The sequence below is a fragment of the Quercus lobata genome, chromosome 9 (assembly GCF_001633185.2).
Source record: "Quercus lobata isolate SW786 chromosome 9, ValleyOak3.0 Primary Assembly, whole genome shotgun sequence".
Lineage (NCBI taxonomy): Eukaryota > Viridiplantae > Streptophyta > Magnoliopsida > Fagales > Fagaceae > Quercus > Quercus lobata.
The window spans coordinates 48,075,327-48,084,972 of NC_044912.1; the positions used below are offsets into that span (position 1 = coordinate 48,075,327).

General features: G+C 31.6%; 1 pseudogene; it reads right to left on the reverse strand.

Annotated features, from left to right (window-relative positions):
- Positions 1–3,942: 3,942 nt before the first annotated feature.
- LOC115961905 lies at positions 3,943–4,458 on the reverse strand (annotated as a pseudogene).
- Positions 4,459–9,646: the final 5,188 nt, after the last annotated feature.

The following is a 9,646-nucleotide window of genomic DNA, read 5'->3' on the forward strand; positions in this document are numbered from 1 at the left end:
AGTACACATATATATATAGAGAGAGAGAGAGAGAGAGGTATCGAATTATGAGTGGCTGTGGAAAGAAGGGTGTGAAAATATATTGGAGTGAGGTTGGCCCTAAACGAATTGAAAAATGACACGTAGTGGACTTGATGTAACATGTGTTGTGGCGATTTTTGGGTCGGTTTAGTAAATTTCGACGTTGTCACGTTGTCTTTATTTTTTTCATAGTAAACCTAAAAGGATCACTCTCTCTCTCCATTTCAAATAAAGAGACAAAAATGGGGTCAGGTTTCTTAAAATGTCATAAATGAATAAAAACCATATTTTTATTTTCCAAAACTAAGAGTGGGACGGTGTAAATTTTTTGCTTTTTCGTACATTTAGCATTATGAGAAAGAAGTAAGTTTGAAAGAAAAATTATTTCTTAACTTGGCGTATACATTCACTCAAGACTTTTACAAAACAACTTTGTCTCAACTCCCCATTTTTTGTTCAGTATGGTCCTTTCGTCAACTTTTATAAAATGAGTTGCTATTAACTTATGGAAAAGTGCTTGTTAACATTTTCCTTCATGGGTTGTGTTAATAAAAATGATAAAAGTTATTAAGAATATTACCAAAAATGATAAAAAAAAACTATTAAAAAATTATCAAAAATAATAAAAATTTGCAAAAAGTAAATTAATACTATAAAAAGTTGCAAAAAGTTGTTGTTAACGGGCACACAACCCATAACTTATTAAGGGTCTAAACTTTAGCAACAGAGTGAAAAGAAAGATTTAATAAGAAATAGGATGTAGTGTGTGTTTGGATACCACTTATTTTGTTGAAAACTGAAAATAATAAAAAAAATAATTTTTTGATTACTGTTCACTTTTAAAATTACTGTTCATAAGCCTAAATGCTCTGTTCATGTCCCATGAATAGTGCACCAGGCGCTGGAATAAAAAATAATAATAATAAAAAGTAGCCAAAAATGCATATGCGTGAAAACGCAGATGCAATCCAAACAAAGTTATAGATTCGAAACTGCAAGTTATATGACCCAAAAAATTAAACTAATTAAAGTTAATTAATATTTCTTGTCTGTAAATGCTTTAAAATCTTCTTGTCCCATTTTCTTGTTCAACACCTCCTCTATGATTTCATTTTTAAAGGGATTTGTAGATTTTTGGAACACTCGACTGGATTGGAGCAAAAGACACGAATTCAACCTTTGATTCGGACAAGAAAGAGAGAGAAAGAGGTTGCCATGGACTCAACCTCTGACTCAAAGATTTGGTTTGATTAATTAGGGTATGATCGGAGAGATATAGAGCCCAACGTGATCCAAATTAGATTCGATGGAGCCCAATGTGACCTAGATTGTAGACCAATGCGACCCAACTCACAACCCACAATAACTAGTTTGTCACCACAACAACCAAGCTAAACACAATGATAAGACATAGTGACCTAATACAGTAATCAAACATACTAACTGAACACAATGGTTGATAACATGACTATCACATTTAATGCTATTAAACATGCCTCATCTATTTGCATCATTTGACAATTGCTATAACACACATCCCTTCAAGTGATGTGAGGGGACAACTAGTTCTACCTAGTTTAAGGGTGGTTAGGACTGCTACCTTGACACAAATCCCCTCAATTCACTTAACAAAATGATAAGATGACAAACTTACTCCTAAGTCTCAAGCTGATTTCTATAAATACCCCTCGCTCATTATAACAAGGTATAACAAGCTTAGTGCACTATAATTCTCTCATTTTTCATTAATTTTTAACTTAGCCATTGGAGTTTCTTTGGCCAGTCGCAAATCTGAGACATTCTTTTTTAGTAGGTTATCAACTTGATTAAAAGGTCCATCGCAGTTCGGTTAGAATAGAAATCCTTACTACGATTCCATCATGTTTCTCAAATTCCACTCACCCACAATATACAATTTTAGAATAGAAATGATTTAATTAAACTATTAATTTGGTTTTTTCAACTATTGGGAAAAATCAATTTGTTTCGTTTTCTAAAAGGTCATTTTAGAAAGTGTGAATATTTAAAAATAAAGTCAAAGTTCGTGGTTCCAAAAATCAAACTATGAAAAGAGGAAGAAGAAGCGCCTTTCAATAAAACGTATCCCTTGGGTGCGGTCGATTTCAAAATTCCAATTTTCTTTCTCCTTTCGCTAAGTGTTTGACTCTACATGGTGGAAAAACACCAGAGAAAATTGGGGAGAAAGAGAGACATCGTTCACGCGTATAATATGAAATGGTTGAGTAAATTAAAAGTGTGAAGCATGTGGGGACTGCCTACTACTTGCTTGGTGTGTAACCGTTGGAAACTTTGAATGTATGGTGATAATTGATCTGTTCACCCACGTGCTTATTGCATGACTTTAGGGTTGATTTTCTTTTCTAAGTCAATAATGCTACGATACCCAATTTTTTTCCCACAATAAATTCTTCGAGAATAACGCTACAACGTATTCATGACGATTAACAAATTCTTCAAATAACAAGTTGCTTTTTGAGATGTACTTTTTAACTTATGACATCTATTCTAATTATTAGATTAAAATATTCATTGATTTTTGGTGTATGAAGAAATTAAATTTCAAATTTTTTATTCAAGAACAAATTATTAATGATAGATAAAAAAGTAATGTCAATAATAAGTTTAAATAAAAATCTAAAAACAATTTACTACCTAAATTTTGTTATAGAATTATTGTGAAAGTGTTGTGCTCATAATTTGTAACCACTGAAATGGTTAAATATAGGTGGTGAAGACGTCAGCCCTAAAATTTATTGTGAAAAAAAGTTGTGTCTGTACTACGTAGTAGCTTTTTTAATTATTTATTTTTAAATTCTAACTTTTTTGTTTCTTCTCTTCTCTTGGAAGACTGACTTGGAATTGGATAGTTGGATTGCCCCGCAAAAAAGGTGGACTAAGACTTTATTTTCGGTGGAAGATTGGAATTTGATTCCTTAACTTTCATGTGTGAACTTTGCCGAATGCCGACCCCATCATCTTATTGGTGTTCTCATTTCATATTGCAAAAAAACAAAACTAAAAATGTAACAAATTTTCTCCTACGAATTTAATATATCTAGAAGATCAGTTGATTAAGGTTTCTGCTCTCTTGGAGGAAGACGTGGAGTTTGGTTCGTTTCAATTTGTCAATTCTTGCCGGCCTCAGATGAATGTTATTTTCTTGTCATATTTCAAAAGAAACTCAAATGTTAATGGAAGAAATTTTTTTTTTTTCTAATGAATATAATATTTGTGAGGAAGAGACTAAACTCAATTTGAAGGCAATAATAATATTTTAGTTCAAAGGTCACAAACTTGAAAGTCGACAAGGTGTCGAAAGCCTAGAAGAGAGCGTTAAAAGGCCACTACTCACGTTTGTCAATAAAGCTTAATGACAAGGTTTGAAATATTATTATATTGTTGCTTTTTTACTGTTTTTTTTTCTTTCTGGTGACCCATTTGGTTAAACTTTTTGCATATGATTTTATTAGTGGGCCTGCTCACAGATCCAGCCTAGCCATCCAATCATATCAGCCCAACGAAGCTGGAATAGTGTTGACAGCTTCTTTGAATAGCAACGGTTTCGAATGTACCAAACCCAACGCAAATCGGTTCGGATTTTTGTGTAAAACGACTTGATATTTCAAGTTGAACAACCAAGGCACATCCCCACCTAGGGTAGTAAATATACTGAATTGTTCATAAGCAGTTTGGTTTAGTTTGGTTTGGTTTGGCTGAGAAAAAAAAATTGTTTATGTTTTTTTCATAATAAACAAGCTGTACTTTTAGGCAGAAGTCGCAAAATAAGCCCAAACTCATTTGCCCACTCAAACCCATTCACTCTAATTAAACCCAAACTCACCCAATTATTAGTTGGGTTAAATGGGCATCAATCCAATTAGATCTAGTAATTATTGGGTTTTAACTAAAAACCTATTGAAACCCATTTAACCAAAAAAAATATACCCAAATTCAACCCAACCCTTCCAAAAAAAAAAAACCCTTATGTCATAGGCGGTCATGAGATCAATTCCACCGCCAATGCACGCCCCTTGGATACTTGCAATACTTCCGGCACAGCTCAATCACGGTGACCGCATCCTGGAGGTACTTGATATGTCTCCGGAGCTTCTCTCCGCCGCGTCCGCGGTTATCGGAGTCAAAATTTTCAAAGATCAAGTAGAGGGTTCCTAGGTCAATCCCGGCATAGAAGTGGTTTCTGATGCCGAAGAGGACTACGGCGTTGATGTTAGGGTTTTGGTCGAGGGAGGCAAGGGCTTTGGGGAATTCGGAGAAGAAGTCACGTGAAAGTGCGTTGTGATGAGATGGACAGTTCAGGTAGAGGTGGAAGATGCAGGAGTTTGGGGTTTTTAGCAAGATTTCTAGGGTTTTGAATTTCTCCATTGATGTTTATTGGCTTATTCTCTGTTTGGAAGGTTGGAGGGGAAAATGAAGGAAAGTGATGGAAAATCGGAGTAGATAAACTAAAAATAGTTCTGGAAAAAAGTTACTAGTTTAAAATTGATTAAAAATTTTTATCAGGAAAAAAAAAAGAAAAAAAAAACTTGGGAAAATTAAATTATTATTTTTGAAGATTTTAGAGTACTTTAATCATATTCATTTTAGTGGCATTTTGGTAATTTTAATAATTTGGTGGGTTGGGATTTACCCATAATAATTGGGTTGGGTTGGATTTGGGTTAGAAGAAATTAGTTAAATAGGTTTTTTTTTTTTTTTTTTTTTTTTTTTTTTTTTTTTTTTTTTAAAGGAGAGGGAAAGAAATTTATTGGGGTGTTTGGTTGGGTGAGTTTGTGCAAGGAAAATTGGTAAGGCCTAGGTGTTTTCTCCCTAGGCCTACCTAAATGTTTTCTCCCGAAATTGAGGAGAAAACTAAAGAGAAAACATGGATACTAATCAAAGACCAAATTTACCCCTCTCCACTGTGCCTGTGCATTGAGTACGTTACTTTTTTTTTTTCAAAATTCTAATCAAATAGTTGCTTTTGTTTTTTGTTCTTTTGTTCTTTTCTTTTTTGATCAACGGTCGGGTTCTTGATGGCTTTCACCTCTATATTTTTTTTTTTTTTAAAAAACCTCTAATTGTTTTGTATAATATATATAATAACAAAGAAAAATAAAATAATATTATAATATTAATGATGTGTTAGTTTTTATAAGATGTTATTCTTTATAACTTTAATTAATAATAAGGTTTTTTAATGATTGTAAGGAAAATATTTCTTATATTATGCAATAAGGGCATGAATGTAATTTTATACAAATTACGTTTTCTATCTCCTCACTTTTCTTCTCAACCAAACAAATTAATTTTTCATTTCTTCACTTTTTCACTCTTCCAACTAAACACAAATGAGGGAAACTAAAAATTTTTCTATCATTCCTCTCTTTTATCCTCTCACCATTTTCTATCCTCTCACTTTTCCATCTCCCTAACCAAACAGATCTTTAAGCATGTTTAATAAACGAGTAGAGGCCAAGCAAAAATAAGAATTTTATTCATGAATAGGCTTGTGAACAATAAGGCTCAATAAAAAACAATCTAAGTCTAGGCTTCTTTATTGGTTTGGTAACAAGATTAATATGAGCTTGGTAAATGAACTCATTTCTTACTAATACTTTAATTAATTGGAAGTTGGGACTAGTCATCCAAACCAAATAGGCTTAATATAACTTGAAAATATACTTGTGTAGGATCTCAAGCTGAAGCACAAAAGCTTGATATTTTGTTCAAGTTTGAGCTTGAGTAAAGAATTAAGCTTTTAGAATTTTTTGATAAGCTTGAACTCAAACAATATCGATAAGCTTGGTTTGAGATCAAGCTGAACTTGAATATTGTACTTTTGTTGTCAAGTCAAATTCAAATATTTACCACTCAACAAAACTCGGCTTATTGACACTTGATTGCCCTACACCTTACCTCCTCTATGTTGCCACCATGATTGGGTAATGGCCTCCAAAAATGCCTCTCCCTCTATTTTGATGTTATTTTCAAATTTGAGTAAATTTTTTTGGTAATGGCTCATTTTTTAAATGTATAAATACTCTTTAATGCATGGTTTTTTTTTTTTTTTTCTTTTCCCAATATTCACTATGTTGCCATTTATAATTTATTACTTTTAGGAACATTTGAGGCATAGGTTTATAAAAATATATACGTAATTTGCTTTTTTCTAATTAATGGAAAGTAAATCTTGAAGGAATAGCAAAAGATTGAAGGAAAGTATCTGAGAGAAAATCTACACTCTTGTATTGCAATATTTAATTAACAGTATACAAGTATTAGGCTTAACGTAGCCGTGGTTAGAGTTTGAGAGAGTAACAAACTATGAGTTTGTTACAAACTCACCGAAAAATGTGGTAACAAACTCTAATCTAACCACGTGTTACAAGAGGATTATAACAGAATTTATCTCATTCGGGAACTTGAGTGGTACCTTACTCAATGAATTTGGCCATCATACTTGAGTCTTCACTCTTTAGGGTGTAAAAATGGTGAAAATGTTATGGAGTATGGAAGTAGCATTTCTCTTTCTTAGGTGACTTGCTGTGCTTTGAGAGAAACTGAGAAACGACATGTATGGTCTCTTTTGCTAAGCTGGTGTAGACAGTAGATACAACACCATTTGCCTTATCAAATCTCTTCATTAAAAGTTCTTTTTATTTTTCTAAAACAAACTTATTTTCATTTGCAATTAGAGAGTCAGTTTTATAAGAATACAACGATATATTTAGCTTGGCCCCTCAAAAAAAAAAAAAAAAACAAAAAAAAAAGGGCTCCACCACTTATCAACAGGGGCGGCGCCATGACCAGTCCAAAGGGTTCAAATGAACCCCTGATCTGGCCTAAAATAAATAAATAAATATATATATATATATATATATAGTATTTTTAAAATTTTAATGTTTTGACCTTTATAATAAAAATTTGAACACCCTGACTCTAATTTTTTTAAGCCTAGTTGAAATAAGTTTGAATATAATCCTTTTAATACTATTTACACAATATTTTCACAATAAAGTGGCAAATTGTAACTAGTTTGATAAATGTTCTACAAATTTCAAAGCCTAAGAAATCTTTTATGGCTTTCTCCAATTCAAAGAGGTGAGGGATCTTGCTTCAAAAACAAAAACTTATTGCCATTCTTTTTCTTAGTTTCATGTTTCCTTTCGGTCCTACTCTTAGGTGTGTTACACTGTTACTAATTTATTATTCTTATTTATTCTATTTTTTTATTTAATTGATATAACTTATAAATATAATAAGTTATTATTTATTTAACAAAAATCTATGATTAGTTATTTAATTCTATTTATTTATACATGATTATTGCCTTACTAATCTTTAAGCTATTGTACAATACAATTGTATAGTATATAATATAAAAGTTCTCATCTTATTTTTTTTTCTCGCCAATCCTAGAAAATAAAATTCTAGAACTGCCACCGCATATCAGTCAAAACACTTGACCAAGGCAGAACTAAAAATTTGTCGGATACACTGCATTGGCCCTGTCGGTCTGTCCATATCTGTTGTCAATGACATCACCCGATGTGATCTGACTAAAAACTCGAAATAATAACGCGGTTGAAGACCCGTTCAAATCCTGTCGACAATGGTTATAAATTTTGGAACCTAATCAAGCCAGATTGGTTGGTGAGGTGGTCTTTAATCCAAACCGAGCCCTACTTGTGGCCACCTCTCTAATTATTGGTGATGATTCACTATTTTTGCACCGCTCATTTAGATCACGGACCTGCCCAGGGCTTGATTGGAGGCCACCTCATTCGCTTTTATTTTTATTTTTTTTATTTTTTTTAAGTCTAAAAATAAATATAACTTTCATTTAAATAGAATACAATTCATAAATATATATGTCAAAAACTTACAATAATTAAATATTTAGCACATTTAAAATGAATATATAGATATTTTAACAATTATCTCAGCAAATAAAAGAGAAAAAAAAATTCTAACTTTCATTCCAACACATTTAAGGCTTACTTGTATCACAACAATAGTCAATAGAAAAATTGAAAGATTAGAAGTTTTGTTGATTCATCCACCACCAAGTCCACCACACAATTGCAGAAAATTTTACTCTTAGTACTCTTATAGGTGACTGTCTCTTTGTCTACGTTGGCGTTTGCCTTCTTCTTCTTACAATATAAAAAGTAAAAATTCTATGTTACTAGACTAAACAAAAAATAATGAAAGGCAAGTATGAAACTTCTGTAGGCCCCTCACCCTTATGCACTTCTATGTTACTTTATTTTTCATTTACTTTGTTTTGATTTCCTTATAATATATAATTTGTTATTATAATAATCAATATATTATACACTATATGACTTTATAATTTATAAATATACTTAATTAGTTTGATTAAAATATATTATATATACTACTATATTAACATATATTTAGTTGTTATTTAGAGTACATATTAAATTATGAAATATTGTATACTATTATCTTAGATTTCATACTCATAAAAAAAAAAAAAATTATATATAACTGCTTTAGAGATAAATTTTTAACTTCACCGCTGATGCAACTCATGTGTCAATCTCGTGTAAGTACGCCGACATATAAGAAACTTTTTCGTACCAGACCTGTAATTAGATATTTACTGGAATCTTTCCTCCAATCAAGGCTATTGCCTTCTTTGGTTTCCTTCTTTGGGTTGACTTGGAGCCAATTTCACAGCCTCTTTCCTCCTCCTCCTCCTTTCTTGATTTGAAGCTGATTGCTACGGTTTTAAATTGGCCTGGATGTTTTGTTTATTATTATGTCTTTCTCACTTTGCTTTTGTAGTGAGAACCCAAAATCGGCATGTCATGAAATAAAAATTTGGTTATTTCATTCTATCATTTATCTTTTAGGCTTCTCCGGTTCTTCAATCATATCATACTTGTGATAAATATTAAATAAGAAATGCTAACAAATGTTTTAGGATAATAATTAAAAATCTATTTAAAGAAAATTTTTATGAAAAAAAAAATTAATATTTAGATAATTTTTTTTTTTATTTTCTATTAAAGTGATATCAAAATTTTTTTATAATAAATTGTTAACTATCGCGCACGACTCTTATTAAATACCCACAATGGCATTTGCAACAGACAAGTCCAACAACCCCCTTTCAGATTCAATAATTATGTTATGAATCTCCGTGCCACAGTTTAAAAGTATATATGCTGGCTGAATTGTCTCCAAGATTAAATCATACTCATCTTGATTCCGCATTATTTTTTTATTTTTATCAATTTTCAAATCTTCCTTCGTTGTATGTATATATAAATGTCTATAACATTTCTCATTGTCATGAGATAAGGCCATGAGTTGCCCAATTTCTTCTTTAAAACCCTTCATGGTTTGTGCAGGGAGAGGAAAACCAAGAAATATTTATTGCTGAACAAAAAAGGAATCTGGGTTCCAATTTGACTAATTGTATATGTAGATCAAAGTCATCAAACCCACCTGGACCTGGTACAGAATATGAAGTTCCAAATCTACACTTGAAAAATCCCATCTATAAAATTATAAGATCAGTGCCAATCAATTAAGAAAGTGGAGCATGCTCTGATATGCCAAGATTGCGAAG